Raw genomic sequence first — 17,336 nt, 5'->3', positions numbered from 1 at the left:
GTGAAGAATTAATGTACAGTAATGTATTTATGTAATATGAGCAATATACCCACTGTAGGACTCTGTCGCACTAACATATTTGACATTCAGTGAGACTTACAGTTCAAATTGTCAAAAAAGTTAATGTGACATGGTACCAAAGTGTACGTATACATATTAATGCTCGTGACCGTACTTGCCAATGTTTTGGCCGTACTTGACCGTACTTGTCAATTCATAACTTAAGTTCTTGACTATGATAAAGTTCCCAATTGTAGTCAGAGGTACAATGAAAGAGCAAAAGTGCAGTCAGTGAGCCCAGTGAATTATTTGTAAACAGTGGTGAAATTATGAACCCTTAGTTGTCATAATTATAAAATTAATGTTTTTGTAGCTGTCTTTGTCTATTACAGAAACGACATGTAACCTGGAGGTGTTAAGTGCAACCAGTTAATTTCTTATTTTGAAAGAAACTGACTGGACCTTTGCACCTTATCGTACGTTTCTTCTTTGGATAGCAATTCCAAATTCTTTGCAAAATTATGGACTATTTTTCGTGTTTGTGTTTCTAATTTTCTCGAAAAATTCTTATGACGTCATCAGAAGAATAAATTTGACGCCTAATGTCACTGGATGGTATTTGAGATTTTCTATTTAACAATAAGAAACTGAAATTTCGGTAGAATTTTGAATTGTTTTCAGTATTACTCAGAATGTGTAGTGCCACACCATACAAACAACCAAACATTCGGTCAAGAACCACTAAGTAAGCAAATTACGAGCCATAAACAACAGACGACCCCAAACAAACATACATCAAGACACAATACTAGTATTAATTAAGGCGATTCATACGATTGCGTGCGCATAGACAATGGTACACTCGCGTAATAAAGAATCAATAAGGCTAAAACCGTGTTAAATCAACATTGGGCGAGCGCGAGCAAAGACAAGAAACGAATCCCGGAATTTATGGTCGCGTTTCAGTAGAGCGAAGAAACTGATACACACGGCAAAGGAAAGAAATAAAAAAGCATAGGATATGGAATAATACTTGCTGTTTTAGCAATAAAGCCGCCTGCTGCGCACGTCGTCACTTTTGCTTGTTTCTGTACTATGTGTTCAATAAAGTATTTTCATAGGTAGCATAGGTAGCACAATTTTCACACAACACTGCTACTCCATAGACCGTAAAGGTGAGTATAGACTACAACATTTTCTGGAGCATTTCTGTGTAATGTAACGTTCTTACGAATGATACAATACAGGCAAAAGCTCAGTTTCCAAAGCATTTCCATGTAATGTAACGTTCCTGCGAATGCTCGGCGTTATGTTACGGGTAAATGCTCCCTCTCTCCCTCTCCCTCTCCCTCCGCGTCACCCCGCAACCGCGCATCGCCCGCACTCGTGGCTCGACGAAATGTTACACCAATACGCTCGACGAAATGTTACACCAATATGCTCGTTGGTTTGTAACAAAGAGCCCAGCGTGCTCGACGTTTAGTTCGTAAGAGGATGATACACTAGAACATATCATAGAGCGGCTCGTTGTTCTGTTACAAGTACTTAAATGTTGTAGTCTATACTCACCTTAACACTCGCGGTATCAGAGATAGCTTGTATTGGACGTACTACTTAAGTATCAATACAATACAATACAAAAACGCTTTATTGCGCATATCACATTGAATGCCAGACTAAAATTCATGGTCTAGCCGAGTAAGTTGCGGGAAAGATGTCAAATGGTAGACACTGGTCTGGTGTTTGACATTTCGGAAAATAGTGAGTAGAACGCGTTTTCCTTAGGCGGCCTATTATTTTTTAGTTATTTCCAGACAATATTCAATCAATCAATCAATCAATAATACTTTATTGCACAAGAACATATATAAAGGACATAAACATACGAAATATTCACAAAAAAGTCTCTACGATTTTTGGATAATTCTCACATTTTTGGCGTGGCCCCGAGGGTAAGTCCGTCGCCGGGCATATGGTGTCCGTCATAGCGTCCAACGTGATATAAACACAACACTTAAGACAATTACAGAAGTTACAAAAGTTGTCGAAAGTTTTAAATCAGTAGGTATAAATAAACAGCCACCAGGTCTAGCGTTAGACTCACGATCTGGAGGTCTGAGTTTGATTCCCGATGGGGACATTGTCGAAATCACTTTGTGAGACTGTCCTTTGTTTGGTAAGGACTTTACAAGCTTGAACTACTTGATTGTCTGAAAAAGTAAGATGATTCCGTGCTTCGGAGGGCACGTTAAGCCGTTGGTCCCTGCCGTTAAAACACCTCCACTAACCCGCAGTGGAGCAGAGTGGTGGAGTATGCTCCATATCCCCTCCGGTTGAGGGAGGCCTGTGCCCAGCAGTGGGACATATATAGGCTGTTTTTGTTTTTTATGTTAGGTACAAATAATGATGTCATGGTTAAAATATTCACGTGTTTTCATTAAGTCTCGGATAGCGGACACAAATGCATAAATGTCGGAGTAAAAGCTAAGATTGACCATTATTAATATGCAAAGTAAAACCTGTCTGTTCATATTATGTTTATCCGTAGTAACTATGCAAATATATCAATTGATTTCGCAATTAATAAATCCATCACTTATGATGTGATAATCTGACAGAAGCATGTTAAGTCAAACCCGTTATGTTCTGTATAATTTTCCTGCATTTAACTTTTACTTTTTCACTACTGCGCTGAACTACGAGTAAAAAATATATAATACGTTCAGCTGCTCTTAACATCCTGGATATTGCGTCTTCATCAATGATGTTTACGATATGTCCCTAGTTTGGTTAGGACATTACAGATTGACCTGACCTGAGATTGACTGAGACCTGATTGTCTGAAAGTAAGATGATCCGTGCTTCGGAAGGCACGTTAAGCCGTCGGCCCCGGTTACTATTTACTGATGTAAGTGAGTAATCGTTACATGAGCCATGTCAGGGGCCTTTGGCGGCTCAATCATAACCCTGACACCAGGGTTGATGGGGTTGGTATTCCATTTCACAACCGACAAGATAAGAAGATCAATGATGTCGGTCTAGATATCGATTCAATACCTACCAAGTACAGTAGTGTGTGCGCTTCCTTCATAATAATAGAAAGTGCGCAATCTAAACAAATGTTAAAATATAGCAATATTGTTTTTTAGATAAATAAAGCAAAAAAGTTTTTTAACCCCTGGTTATTTGGTTTAGATGTGTAATTTGCGTTTGTCTGCTGTTTATTCCCAGCCCAATAGAAAATTGGGTAGTTTCCCAAGTCAAAGATAAATTATGACTTTTTGATTATTAAATAAATACAGCAAACGATCGAAGCAAATGGATTTCTATAGTTTCTGCTTACCCCGGTGAGAAATAGGCGTGAGTTTATGTATGTAAATAAATACAGATCTAAAGGTGACAAAAACAATTCCCTTTAAATTTAACTTATTTATGAATTTTAATAAAGAAAAATGTAATAATAAGTGCGTCATTTTGTCACGTTTTTCTAAGACGTCATAGGTTGCTCTTTCATACAAATTCCATAGGTAGTAATTTCGTGTTTTAACGTTAAGTAAAAAATTAACTGGTTTGACTATTTGGAAACTATCTTATTGATTAAAAATAAATTGTTCTATCCTTATGAGCACGATCGTAGGTAATAATTGTCCATGTCACCTGTATCAGTTCGAAACTCTATGCTTACAGGCCTAATTTTATTAGGGACGCGCCCGCGCCCGAAAAGGCGCGAATCACACGCGATATAAAAAATGGCGGCCGCCGATTTGAATGCGTGAATTATTGTCTTTTAAGCAGAAATAATACACCTTTGGAAAATAATATGAGTACCACCCACTCCACACTTCTGTTGTTTGATAAATGGTTCGCTTTTCTATTATTATACTTATTTTTGTAACCTTTTTCGGAACGGGGAACTTTTTTACATTTGAGCGGATCGTGAATAGGTGAATGTAAAAGGACTTGATTTTCCTGAGGATGTTTCGGCGTGAGAGCAATTAGCGAATGTTATTTTATCAAACAATTTATATAATTATAATTGAGTAATAACAATAAGGATGCGAATTGATTAGATTACTCCTACTCTACTTATTTATGGCTCGATTGTCTGATATTACTTAATTATTTTATTAAACCAATTAGGTTCAATTTAACTCTCGCGAATAACTTCTTGCAGAGTCACAATAAGCTGTTTTGCGTACTTAGTCAAATTAGGTACTTATTACGAAACGTCAAAACGATAATTTTTTATTTTGATTTTGTATCGGAATGCAGTCTGAGTGACGTCTTAAATAAAATAAATCAACTGATTCTTTTTAATTTTATTTTTGTGTAAATTTTAAGTTTGATGTTTTGTTTGTTTTTGTATTGGGCGTAGGACGCCACACAATTTTAAAATAAATATTTCACAATTAAAATTCGAAAATAAAATCAATCAAGAAAGAACAATGAGATTGATTTAAGATCATCTTAGGTCATATTTCTAGATTTGTATTTTATAATTTATCATTTACTCTCACACGATGCGGATTTTGTGTCGGTGCACCGCGCGGTTAGGCGGTGCTCGTGTCGTAGGCATCAGCGGATAAAAAAATAAAATAAAAAATTCTGAATATAAATGCGATTGCCATTACGGTTACGATTGGAATTGCGTAAATAAAAATATAAGCCATCCTGTTGAAGAGGATATCATATCTGGAATGATAAACTGAGCATGCGTTTTCTCAACTCCAAGACCAGTAAAGCAAAATGCACAACAAAATACGATTTTATAGGAAATATACAACACGAACTCGCGTCCCATTTTTTATGGCCCCATTAGTAAATACAATCTTCCTCCTTTTGCTCATTACCCATAATGGCGGACAGACAAACGGACAATCAAACCACGCAATGATCTGAAACAGTGAACGCCAAGGATATGCAAAAACGATGCCTTGTTACGAACTAGTTTTTGCTATAGTAAATTATCTGGGTCCAGTAAATAATGTGGAATATTCTACGTAGGTGTTTTATTAAATTGGTCGTTATGTTGGCCTTACATACTTAATATTGGAAATGTATCCAGTTTAGTAGGGTTTGGGATAAAACAGACTTACTTCAATGAGAACATTTATATCGAAAAAGCACTGACTCGGACGGGACTTGAACCCACAGCTCTTGTCAAGCCGGGAAAAGCGTGTTAACCATTACACCACCGGGTCCTCCTCCTGTCCATGCGACATTCTTTCGATCTATCGTCATTAACATTACTTCAATTAGTTATTAACTTATCTCATGTGCAGTCTTCACTGTCACAGTTGGGTCAACCATTATTACAGACAGCGATACGGCTTACCACCTATCAAAGTCTGACGGAAAGCTCTGTCTTCTTCTTCTATCGTGTGGGTTGTGAGGTGAATTACCAACCTCATCAACCATGGTGTCAGTGTTATTATGGGGCCGCCAAAGGCACCTGACATGGCTCATGTAACGATTATCATTAACATCAATAAGTAGTAATCGGGACCAACGGCTTAGCGTGCCTTTCGAAGCATGGATAATTTTACTTTCGGACAATCAGGTGATCAGCCTGTGATGTCTTAACCAAAATAGGGATCTCAAAGTGATTTTTGTGTTATGTCCCCATCGGTATTCCAAGCCAGGATCTCCGGATTGTGAGCCCAACGCTCAACCACTGGACCACAGTGGCCGTTAAAGGTGCGGATACTTAGTCCATCTTGCGATGGATGAACGTCGGTCTACCGCGGGGAATCGATCATCAATATTACTTAAAATACCAAGTATCAAGAGTAGCTGATAACTGTCTCTCTGAATAGATTATAGACGTAATTTTATGTATATATGCCTTACTCACACACATTTTACGTTTATAGTGTTGTGAATAATTTAAATTTATTCCTGCTTCCTCTAAAAACCAGTCTCGGGGATAAGCTAGAACAAAATGGTCTATCAATCTGTCCATCGGGCGCGGCTACAAGACCACAATTAAGCCCACTTCAAGTTTTCTAACGAATGCGATTCAATCTACCGATTGACAGTTCCCACATCGGGTACATGGGTTAGTACAGTTTTGAGATATGAGAATAATTCAAAGCTTTTTTCTGGTTTGGTAAGTACCTATTTATTTAACATGGTTGGCTTACTTTTTACTTAAATATTAATATAATCCAATTTTATTTAAATATTTTGCAAGATTTTAACATTTTGGGCTTGCTTACCAACCTTTGACGAATTAAAAATAATTTCAAAGATTACGAATTCTATAAAACATAGCGTGTTGGGCACATTTGCACCATTTACGATCAGAGGTGGTCTGTTCGAACAGACATCGATTTTTTAGTAATATTTTTCTTATTTTTTAGGTTAAGTATGTTAGTTTTTTATGGTTGTAAATATTTCATATTTCTAGAATTAAATGAAATTAAATTAAAAGAATAACATTGATCTTACGCTAATTCGTAAGTAATATCTGTTTTCACATTTTACTCATGCAAAAAACTTACTTAAAAATGCAGTATTTTCAATAATGTCGATGGAAATAGCTACCTGACGACTAATACTCCAGTTACCCCACTACGCTGCCATATTTGGAGAGGGCGTTTGCGCATCTGCATATGCACGTATCTTGTTATTGATCAATCGCTGGACTTGCGCGTCTAATAGCCACCTTCAATCTTAATGAAAATCCGCAAACACTACGCATTCTGTAGACGTTGACAACGTTTGGAAGGATTTTTAAAGTTTTCGTTTATTGATGCAAATTGAATTCCATAGTCTCTGCTTACCCCGGTGGGAAAAAGGGTCAATTTATGTATGTATGTCATCTGTATTATTCTCAGTTCTACCTTCTACTTCTGTCCAATCATGACTTATACAGGGGTAGTTTTCATTATCGGTCTACTGGGGAGTAAATAAAAAAATATATTCACTGTTTATCTTCCTTTTCTTTTGACGTGACTTATTATAGACCCCGATATGCCAACACACGCCAGCGGGGTCGGCCCCGCTGGCGTGGTTGGCAATGTCGACGATTTCCCTCATTCAGCGCTCATCTCTATCGACCCACTAGTGTCGTTTAATTCTTTCATTCAAATATAACGCCCTGTATAAAATGTGGTCTGCGCCACGAAAGAAGACTGAATGACTTGTCAAATTTTTTGTTATAAAAACCCATAGAATCTTTCGTGCCGTGGATTATAATATACGTAATTTAAGCCTGCAAGCCTTAAAACTAAGACTAAAGATAATAATTTTAAGTAAGAATCTTTAATAATCTTTACTAAAAAAAGAAAAAAACAGAAAAAAAAGAGGAGGAAGAGGAGGTTTTTAAAAAAGTGGACTTACTTTTACGCAATGCGATGAAATATAGCTAAATAAGCAATATCCTTTAAATACTTCATACAAAATTACTACATAACTTGAAATCAATACGCATTCAGTAATTTGAGTACTAGCACTTAAACGCATGCATTCCACGACATTTATTACATTAGTGCCTATAACGCTGGTTACAAAGACCTCTTGAAGTATTACAGCAATCTAAATTAGATATTGCCTATAAAATTGTAAATGAAATCGAGAATTTCTTAACAAGTTACACACGTATGCAAATGTGTCGCATAATCCCATACTCAAAGGGTGATTTGTCTAACAAATACACGAATTCGCCGTTGGTTACGTCAACACATTTTATGACCGCCATAACACTTTATCGCGCAGTAATTCCAACATTCTATTAAACGTATCGCCAATAATATCTTTGTGATAAAATGAAACGGCGCACTCGGTTGTAAGGTCCACTTATGTAGCCGCAATGGCCAGATATGCATTTAGGAAATTACCACACCTCAGATACTGCATACAAACATCTCGTTTTACACAGACAATATACATTAACTGTGTGTGTGACGTCTGACGCCCATACGATTGAAGACTAAAGTAAGACCGGGGGGGTGAGGTAAAGTTAGCTCAACCACTGGTGGGGGAGCGGAGAGTAGCCGTTCGTAGTATTATTCTTTATTCTATTAAATTACTCACGGCCTCATCGGTACTCTCTTGACATTTCTATGGGAATCACACAAAAAGGTATTTTACAGGTCAAAGACAAGTAAATTATAAAATGCTAAGGCTGCCTGTCCATTAAAGCGGAGCGAGCTTGCGGAGCGGTGAAACGGATAAATATTAACCAATAGGATTGCATAAAAACTCCGCTCAGCTGCAGTGGACAGAGATTGGTTAATCCTATTGGTTAATATTTATCCTTTTTACTGCTCCGCAAGCTCTCTCCGCTTAAATGGACAGGCAGCCTTCTAGAGATAAAGCCAGCCTAAGTTGATCAAAATTTGATTCTTCTTTTTAACTTACGTATATAAGTTGGTCATTGATGACGTCATTCGGATAGTATTTCCATACAAATTCAATAGAAAATTTTCGTTTTGACGTTGCGTAAAACTAAACATTAACATGAGCTCATGACCAAATCCTAATTGGGGTAGTCAGAGATACATCCAACGCAACGTACCTAAACCTTACCGAGTTTAAAGCCCGACCTAAATGAATCGCCAAATACAAAATTAGGAGGATTCTTATCTAATCTAATAGATTAGATCCCACTGCTGGGCAAAGACCTCCCAGTCCTCTTTCCATTTTTCGCGGTCCTGTGCGTATTCCGGCCAGTCCTTCCGTCAAGCAACTGAGGATTATTACTTCTTAAATAATGTGGACCCTATGAATCCTTCCTAAGTACACCCCTGTCAATATCGCTTTCGCATATCAGAATTGCTAATAAAGCGAGTGAATGTGTGCCAGCGCAGCAGCCTTATTAGATACAGTGGCGCCCTCCGGACAATTGTGGAGCGTGAATGAATTAATGTCCGAAGGTTGATGTTCGCTGGCTTTGTGGCCGCACCTATGTTGTACTTGTAGGAACTTGTAGGTAGCTTGGTAAGAGACGAAAAAAACCGTAGAATGTCCAATGTTGCTTGTATCCAGTCAAATTGATATTGGTCTAAGCATAATTTAAGTGCGAGAACGGTAAGTAATTCTCAAATTATTGAGTTCCGAACGGTACTCTCATGCACCTTTTCATACAGATTTTTAAATTCTTCTTCTTCTTATCGTGTGCTTTGTGAGGTGGAATCCCAACCTCATCAACCCTGGTGTCAGGGTTATGATTGAGCCGCGAAAGGCTGACATGACTCCTGTAACGATTACTCACTTACATCAGTAAATAGTAACCGGGACCAACAGCTTAACGTACCTTCCGAAGATCGGATCATCTTACTTTTGGAGAATCAGGTGATCAGCCTGTAATGTCCTAACCAAACTAGGGATCACAAAGTGTTTTTGTGATACCTCCCCACCGGGATTCGAACCCGGCTGAAAGATGTTAAATTTAAATACAAAAACCCCAAGAGCCGTATTTGAGTCGTCTGAGCTACAAGTCCCTTGAAGAATGCCATCCAAAAATGACATTAAACAGCTGGATTATGAGGGTTAAAGTCCAACCCTAAAGTAAATCCTCCATAATTAGCAGAAAACAATCTTTCTGTCGAGTGAACAAACAGTGAAACAAACATTCTTTACTCTTAAAATCAAAAATGTCTTTATTCAGTGTGTAACATAGTTTACACTTTAAATCGTTTATTTGTCGAACATCTTATCCGCCTAAAACTACTGCAGTTTTTCACAACCTGTATAGCCGAGGAAAAGTACCTACAAGAAGAACCTCAGCACAGAGGTCTAGACGTTATTAAAAAAAGAAAATTCTTGAATTCCATTCCGGTGTCCTGGAATGTCCTGGGAACACCTTAAAATCACTTCTCAAAGCTATTCTTCGATATCTATCCTGAAACGTTGACCACACCTGCCCACGATATAGGTGAGCTCATATTCCGGTAGCATCTACCCTGGCAGATAACTCGGGCGTGTACCAGTTTGTCGATAAATGACGTCGATAGCGGCGATTTAAGAACATGCGCGGGCGCACCGCGGGCGTCACACGCGCGCAGCTAGTGTTGTCGGGTGTCCCGATTTATGCGGGATGAAACGATTTTCAGATGTCTTAAAATTACACATACTTATATGACATAAGCTCATGACTATGTCTCGATTGGGGTAGTCAGAGGTACATTCATGGCAACATAAACTAAGTACCCACGTCTCACTCAGTTTTTTGTTAGACCAACGTGATATTGGATCCTTATGTCCCGCTTTTTGTCATATCGAACCCAGCATCACTGTACAACGTTAGCTATGGCGGCGCTTGGGCACCAATTAACAAGCATTAGTATAGATTTGCATGTGTAGTGCGTCGCTGCTAAGTATAAAAGGAGCCGACGGAGATTATTTTATAATTTTGCTGTTGGAACCGGAAGATGAAAGATGCCGACTGAGCTTAACCTGAGAATGCCTTAAGACATGCATGTTTAAATAAGGCTTCCTTATTTGTAGCTCGGTAGCAATGGCCTCCGAAGTCCACTACACAACAGAAGTCTAATATAGAAAGAAAGAAGAAAGAAAATCAGTTATTTTGGAAATAAATAGGTATAGCGAAATGCCGCCTTTTAATTTAGTCATAATCATAACATCATAAACAGCCTATATATGTCACACTGCTGGGCACAGGCCTCCCCTCAATCAACCGGAGGGGGTAAGGAGCATACTCCACCACGCTGCTCCACTGGAGGTTGGTGGAGGTGTTTTTACGGCTAATAGTCGGGACCAACGGCTTAACTTGCCCTCCGAAGCACGGAATCATCTTTACTTTTTCAGACAATCAGATGATTTAAGCGTGAAAAGACTTACCAAATAAAGGACAGTCTCATAAAGTTATTTCGACAATGTCCCCATCGAGAATCGAACCCGGACCTCTGGATCGTTTAGTTTAGTATTCTGTCAAAATTACTAAACTTAACATCCTAAATGTTTACCGAATTTTTGAAACTAGTAAAGATAAAAATATACCGATTAGATGGGTCGACGCAGCTTGCTTTACTGAATCTAATGGTATCATTAGTTCAAAAATGACCAAAATGTTACTTAACAGCCTTTTTAGGAGGGCAGCATACTATTGCTATACTAAGCACGTACCCGCAAATCAGAAGCGGTTTCCTTGTCAAACTAATGAGCGATGTGAGAGCAAGTTTGCCTATCTGTTTTAATTACATACTTGGTAATGAGCGGTGGAGTGTGGCAAAGATAACATCAGCTGGTCACACGGTTGACGGCTGTAACCTGTAATCAGCGACACACAGGGATGTGAAGAATTAATGTACAGTCATGAGCAATATACCCACTTTATTACTCTGTCGCACTAACATATTTGACATTCAGTGAGACTTACAGTACAATTTGTCAAAAAAGTTAATGTGACATGGTACCAAAGTGTATACATATAAATGCTCGTGACCGTACTTGCAAATGTTGTTTATTCATAACGTAAGTTCTTGACTATGATAAAGTTCCCAATTGTAGTCAGAGGTACAATCAAAGAGCAAAAGTGCAGTCAGTGAGCCCAGCGAATTATTTGTAAACAGTGGTGAAATTATGAACCATTAGTTGTCATAATTACGGATTTATGTTTTTGTAGGTGTTTTGGACCTCATGACAGAAACATCACGTAAGGAGGTCTTAAGTGCAACCAGTTAATTTATAACTTCGCAAGAAACTGATTGGACTTTTGCACCTTCACTCTAATACTTAGATGTAAGTTTAATTTTAAGTTTCCTTTGGCAAACTATGCACCAACATCACATGTACCTTTTTTTAACGGTTTCCCAAGATACAGGCTCCGCCTGGTTCGGGAACCTCTATTCATTTGGATATATTTTTAATATAAATACCATCCTACTTTATGTGCATCATTGTATTGTTTTCTGGCAATAAAAACATTTTTCATATTTTTTCATTCATTTCATTCAATCCATTTATCTTAGGCGTATACTATCGATATCATGTTATTATAATATTGAGAAATCTCACATAGGTACTTAACATAACTCTAGAATAGGATAGTCACGACACGAAATGGCGATATAAACTTAATACGTCAATTTTATAGTCCTTGCTTCACATTTACGTGTAATTATTAGTATAGTTTCTATGTGTATTTGTTTTGAATACTTCATGATAAATATAATGTCGGCCATCTTGTATGTGGAAGTGGATAAGTGTCTGCAATTAGTTTTCTACCAATTTACGGTACTGCATAACTCATTAAAGTTTTGCATTTATATAAGTATGTTTTGTATTTAAATTAATATACAGATTGTACAAATCTCACAAAACCAAAACAATGTCACATAACTTCATACGTCCATGATTGTAAAATGGCGGACAATTTTCGCGCCATTTGTATTGTTTATACCTCGCTTCCAGTTTAAAGAGCTTATTGTCTTTTACCGTCCATATATCTCGGGTGTAAATTGTCCGTAGAGCGTGTAACAAGCGAATGTTGAGGTTGTTGAGTAATCCACATGTCCAGTTGAAGTTTAGAGCAGAATGGTCACGACACAAGATGGCGGATTACTTTCGCGCCACTTTTATTGTCATTACTGCACATGGTCCGTGCACGACTGTCGTACGTGTTGACGGTGAGATTGAAATGCGCCATGTTGTAGTCATATTGGGAAATGTCCTCCATTGGTTGAGCGTCGGGCTAACGATCCGGAGGTCTCGGGTTCCAATCCCTGTGGGTACATATCACAAAAATCACTTTACGGCCCTGGTTTGGTTAGAACATTACAGGCTGATCACCTGAGTGTCCGGAAGTAAGATGATCCGTGCTTCGGAAGGCACGTTAAGCCGTTGGTCCCGGTTACACTACTTACTAATGTAAGTAAGTAGTCGTTACATCAGCCATGTCAGGAACCTTTGGCGGGTCAATAATAACCCTGACACCAGGGTTGATGAGGATGGTAATCCACCTGACATCCCACACGATAGACGAGTTTGGGAAAATTGATCATTTATCCAGATTGTGTAGTAGTCCGAAACCGAGCGTTGAACTTCGAATGTTCCTCAATATTCGGTCTTTGAGTTCATCTATGGATCATAAATTGATATCAAGGATGAACGGTGACGAAACGCCACGTGAAAAAACAGTTGGTATTGTTTGTGGCATATGATTTAAGAGATAGGTAAATAGATCGGTTTTCGCTTCAAAATTTTCATAATCAGCCTTTATACGTCCTACTGCTAAGTACAGACTTACGCTCAATCAAAAGGAGGGGAATGGAGCATACTCCACTATGAAAAACTGGACGTATCTTTGATTTTTTTTTATTTATTTTTTATTAACCAAAAATGTACATACAGGGTCTTAGTGACATGGTAACGAAAACTTTGAGGGATGATTCAGGTAATGATTCTGAGTTGATATCAAATGGAATTTTTCGTCGCAAAAGTATGGAATGGAAAATAATTTAAAAAAACACAAAAAATTTCATGAATTTTCCGACAGAAAATTCCACTTAATATCAACTCGGAATCATGGTCTGAATCATCCCCCTCAGTATTCGTTACGGTGTCACTAACACCCATACCTACTTGTATGGCTACCTGTATGTACTGATACGGGGTGTAAGTGACATCGTAACGAATACTGAGGGGGCTGATTTAGCTCATTATTCTGAGTTAATATCAAGTGGAATTTTCGATCGCAAAAGTATAGAATTGAAAATAATTAAAAAAATACTAAAAAAAAATCATGAATTTTGCGACGGAAAATTCCACTTGATTTTAACTCAGAATCATGGTCTGAATCATCCCCCTCAGTATTCGTTACGATGTCACTAACACCCAGTATACATGAAATAATGCAGACGTACCAATAAACCGTCTTGGGTTTGTCCTGGCATGCCATCGCTTCATTATATCTTGTTTTAGAAATTGTTTACTTACTATTTTTAAACAGTGATGTGTTTTATTTCAACAGTATTTCTTTTTATTTATTATTTATTTCTATTGTTGTTTATAATATTAGGTTTAAGACAACACAGATGTTGTGTATATCACATGTACATCTGTGATGGTGGAGCCTCGAATAAAAGGGATACACATTGTGTTTTTTTAATATTCCCATTTTGACAATATTCCTGCGACATAATTATACATGTTCTCATGTGGAGACTTTATGTAGATTAATTTGGAGTTAAAAGCTCACGACTGCAATTTTGATATGAACATGATACGGTGATTCAGCTCAGAACAATTTTAGTTGCAAGTTTATGACTTTATGGAATCGAGGAAGGTGCGCCGAGTTCTACTGAGTTATTTAGAGAGTGTAGAGTTTAATAGAATCTTTAAACGATAATATAGAGCAGTTGGATTCATTCATCAAGAAAATATAATTTAATGCACAATTATTAATAACAATTATTCTTATCGCTACGGTCCTGTGGTTCACCAGCTTGCACCAATTTCTAAAACTTGGAGCACCTGTTCGAATCCCGGTACCGGACGTGCACCAATGAGTTATTAATTTAAGTGAAGTTTTCACTAACAAACGCTCAACGCCTATAGTTGGTCTAAAGGACGTAATATACGATCCCGACGGCCCGATTACTCTAGCCATAGAGGCGGCCAATCAGCTCACGATACCAAACACTTTAGAACACCGACACCGACCCACCCAGCGTGGTCGACGATTTCCCTCATTCAGCGCTTATCGCTATCGACCCACTAGGGCCGATTAATCCTTTTAAATATTCTTCCTCTCAGACAACCACCTGAGCCGAGGTTCGCGCCCAATTGGGCACCCTCAGGCATGTTGTCTTAAATTTTGTACCGGGTGGGAGAACTCAGCGCTCCTCATTTGTCCGGCCAAGTAGTTATTGTCATCTGCGGCAAATCTACAATAAGTCACGTCAAAAAAATATAGTTGGTCTAACAGAAAGCTCGGTGAGGTGTAGGTGCTTAGGTCATCTTGCGAGGGATGTGCCTTTGACTACCCGAATTGATATACTTATAGTCATGCTTAGCTTATGTTATGTCAGGCGAAGGTAGAACAAATAGCGATGTGTGTTAGTAGAAACTGCACTAAAGTTAATTAATAACTCATTGGTGTTAATCCGGTACCGGGGTTTGAACCGGCCGGCGCTCCCCGATTGAGAGGCAAGCCGGTGTCCACAGGACCACAGCAGCCCCGATTCCTGCAGACACCTCCTAATTTTATTTTAACTTATACCCGTCATTTTCTTATCCGCCGAAAAGAAAAGGGACGGATGATTGTCAACAAGTTAATTTTAAAATGAACGAATAACCCGTGCGAATAAAATAGGCATCTCGCTGGTATGCAATCTGTTTGACGTGCTGTCTACTTAATTCTGTCGGGTTATTGGCCGATGTAAAATTTTTAAACGGTTGTTTTAGATTTCTGCTTAAAATTGATGTGTGTTCCATACATTTTATGCCTGTCCTTCCGTCCTTTTCTTTTTCAACGGATAAGAAAATGACAGGTATAACGGGAACCATATAGCGTTTAGAAATTGCACCAACCACCTAACTTTCACTCTCATATTCAGCATTTATAACCCACAAGTAGTTGGCTCGTAGCTTTATTATGAACTACTTTTGTATCTATCGGTTCACCATCTCCCTAGCGTCATCCTGTTTCTCGCAGAGTCCGCTTATCTAACCTGTAAGTTTGACAGGTCCGGTTTTTTTACAGAAGCGGCTGCCTGTCTGACTTTCCATCTCGTAAAGGCGGCACACGGTAAGAATCAGAAAAGATCCATAACCCCCTATGACCTATGGTCCCCTATGACCGATTCTGGACGACAAAATGTCCATGGGTGAAAGACTCTACTGGGGAAACGGAAATAAATGTATCGTCCTGGCGACGAACAGTCAATGGCGAATCGGTCTTAGGAGAACTGTTGCGGAAGAATGAGATTATTGTATGGAGTGTCCGGGGTTTTTTTCATCCCCCTAAGGGGTGATTTCCGCCAAAAAAAAAACTGTGCTATGCAGGACCTAAAGTATCTCCATACCAATTTTCACCTAAATCTGTTAAGACAAAAAAATAAGTCATTACAAAACCTCTTCGATTTCTAAAAGAAAAAAATAATTTGTGACCATTAAAAGTAATTCGCACCGCATTACCTAAGTGATAAGGTTAAAAACTCATTAAGCGATAATAACTGCATTTACATTGGAAGTGGTTGCGCGCGCGCCGGTATTGTGAGCAGATAATCAGGTGTTACCTGGTACCCTATAAAACGCGAAATGGAAACGCCACGGGTCCGTTCTTATACAGCCTGTTGTTTTTGTTACAATTTCAATCTTTATATTTTAATAAAAATCAGGAAGGAATTGTCATTGATTAATCAATAACATATAGCATCACACCTGTATCCCGGAAGGGGTGGGCAGAGAGGTATGACTGTATGTACGTATTACGGAATAAAAGTTGTACAACGTTTAAAAGAGTGGGAGCCGTAGTATGACAATAGCGCGCGATATAGTGTCGTGTCTTATCTGACAGCTCTTGTCATTGTTGTCATACTACGGCTCCCACTCTTTTAAACGTTGTACAACTTTTATTCCGTAATACGTATATACATACTCCTATTTCCCACCGGGGTAAGCAGTGACTATGGAATTTGATTTGCTACCATTCCATTATTCATTAAATCGTTCGAAATTCATAAAACAGTTCCTCAAACACCCTTTAGTCCATGTTTCTCTTACGGTACATTGTCCTTCGCGTCGTGGGTGCTACCGCTCGCCCACGGCTGCGGGGTGCGCGCGCGCAAGCAACAGGTTGCTTTATCTTATTAATATTATACTTATTATTATTACCTTATAATGTTGCGATCGCGAGCCGAGTAAGTTGTGTAGTATCTTTAGCGCAATCTGACGGTGACGTCATTTGTTCGCGTTGATATTTGGTAAATTGTACTGACGTCCTTAAAAATAATTCTTAAAACATTAAATTAACTGTTAAAGTGTATTTAAAAATTGCAAATATTCCAAGGCATGTGCCCCGCACACCATGCGCCGCACGCCAAATGGGTACACATAATATTTGGTGCGACGCATATGCTAAGCACGTATCAAATCAAATCAAAATCAAAATAGTTTATTTGCTTTAAAAGAGTACATCATATATAACCCCGTTATTGGGACTTCCTAGTAAGCCTCATTTAAAGACCTGTGTCAGGAAGCCCCGCTCTTCCTAATCGGTATTACAACTTTGATAGTACATATATCTATTTATTTCTTTTAACAATAATAATAATCAACGTTTAAATAAAAGTTAAAGATAAATACTTATACTTATATTTAGTAAGCCGTATGGCATACAGCATGCGGAGCATATGCTTCACAACGTG

The sequence above is a fragment of the Pectinophora gossypiella genome, chromosome 16 (assembly GCF_024362695.1).
Source record: "Pectinophora gossypiella chromosome 16, ilPecGoss1.1, whole genome shotgun sequence".
NCBI classification, from domain to species: domain Eukaryota; kingdom Metazoa; phylum Arthropoda; class Insecta; order Lepidoptera; family Gelechiidae; genus Pectinophora; species Pectinophora gossypiella.
The sequence above is the reverse complement of the archived record's forward strand: the minus strand, read 5'-3'. Positions refer to the sequence as shown.